Source organism: Gracilinanus agilis, chromosome 3 (genome assembly GCF_016433145.1).
Source record: "Gracilinanus agilis isolate LMUSP501 chromosome 3, AgileGrace, whole genome shotgun sequence".
Taxonomy (NCBI): Eukaryota; Metazoa; Chordata; class Mammalia; order Didelphimorphia; family Didelphidae; genus Gracilinanus; species Gracilinanus agilis.
Window position 1 is genome coordinate 35,376,755 of NC_058132.1, and position 1,718 is coordinate 35,378,472.

The 1,718-nt window shown below is 57.6% G+C and overlaps 1 pseudogene; it reads left to right on the plus strand.

The window, feature by feature from the left end:
- The first annotated feature begins 1,339 nt into the window (after positions 1-1,339).
- Positions 1,340-1,718, plus strand: part of LOC123240939 — a 62,527-nt pseudogene continuing 62,148 nt past the window's right edge.

The window sequence follows — 1,718 nt, forward strand, 5'->3', positions numbered from 1 at the left end:
GCTAAGTGGCAGGGGGAGAGGGGGAGGGATAAAAAATGCCCACCCAGCTTCTTCCCTTTGCTCAAATCTCTGCTTCCAGGAGACACCAGGATGTGGAGGAATTTGAAGAAAAAATTCAGCCTGAAATAACAGCAGGGATCACTTGGGATACTTTAAGGGTGCAAACTCCAAGTTCGAGGGATGCTATGGGCCTTTACTGGCTTCACTCCTACCCAAGGCACCCAGGGGCACCAGCCCTGGCAGGAACCATCATCCTGGGGAGCTCGTAGGGAAATGAAAGTGGACTGTAACCTCCCCCCTCCCTAGGCAGCCTTCCACTCCCAGAGCCCTCCCAGTCTCATCCCTGTCCCTGAGCCAGCTGAGGCAAAAGCCATGCATAGATTGACACGTTCTGAGCTGGAAAGAAACCTTCCATCCCGTCCAGCCTGATCCCTTCCCTTTTACAGAAAAGGAAAGTCAAGTCCAGAAAAGGTAAGTGATATCCCAGATCAAACAGGCAATTAATTAACAAGTGGCGAAGGGGATTCGAACTCAGACCCTGGGACTCCAAATCCAGCATTTTTTCCTTGGCTCTACAAATGCAGAAACCACAGCCTAGAAAAAATTCAGTAACTAGTTCCAGTAAAATAGGGAAGAAGGGCTCGAGCCAGGATTCAAACCCAGGTTCGAGATGGAGAGCTGAAAGGGACCTCCAACCTCTTCATTTTACACAGGCGGAAACCGAGACCCAGAAAAGCTAAAGTGACTTGCGCAGGATCCCAAAGGTAGTGTGTGGCGGGGCTGCGATTCGTACCCAGATTCTGGGACGGAACATCCAGCACTCTGCCAGTCTGCCTGAGAAAGCTGAACAGCTCCCTCCCAGCTCGCTGATTTCCCAAGGCTTCAAAGGTACGAACAAAGACTGGCAGCCCTGAAGGTTGTGGAAGGGAGGGCGGGGAGCCTTCTCCCACCCTGGCACCGAGGCCAAGGACGCTCGCTGCCTGGAGAGCCCCAAGTGTCTGCCGGTTGGAGGGATCCGCACTTACCTGCCCTCCGCTCCACGGGGTTCACAGCGTAGCCCGTCTGACCCAGGTAACAGGGATAGCAGTTTCTCCAGAGGTAGCGGTAGTGGGTGCTGGCTACACCCCTCAGCGCCCCCAGTACCCCAACGCAGCACACAACAACCCGATACCAGCTGTAGCCTGGCCCCATGGCCAGGCGGGTACCCGGTTTTCTCTCAGGCAAAGGGGCGGAGGGGGGAGATTTGGGATAAGAGAAAAGGAAGAGGGAGAGGGAGAGTGGAGAGGAGGAGAGGATGTGGGACTTCTTTCCCCCAGGCACAAAAGGCGAGGAAGGGAAGATGCCGGCAGCCGACAGGAGAGGGATCCCCGGTGGGCAGCGCCTGCCCCAGGCGGACAGTAAGGATGCACCCACTGCCCTGCCACTGCCCACAGAGCCGCAGGCGGCCAGGCACCGGGGAGCCACGGAGCAAGCCGGGCCAGAGCTGAGCTCTCTCTGGGAGCCCTCCAGCTCCTCCTCCCTTATATGCTCAACTTTCCACCCGCCCCCTGCAGGTAAAGGCCAAACCCCAGCAGAGGCCCCCGCCCGCCCCTCTGGCCCCTGCCCCCGCCTCCTCCGTCCCCCCCCCCTCACCAGTTGTGGTTTTCTTAGGGCTGCCCAGCGCCAATGTGTGTGCGTGACATCACATTCCGAGAGAGAGAGAGAGAGAGAGAGAGAGG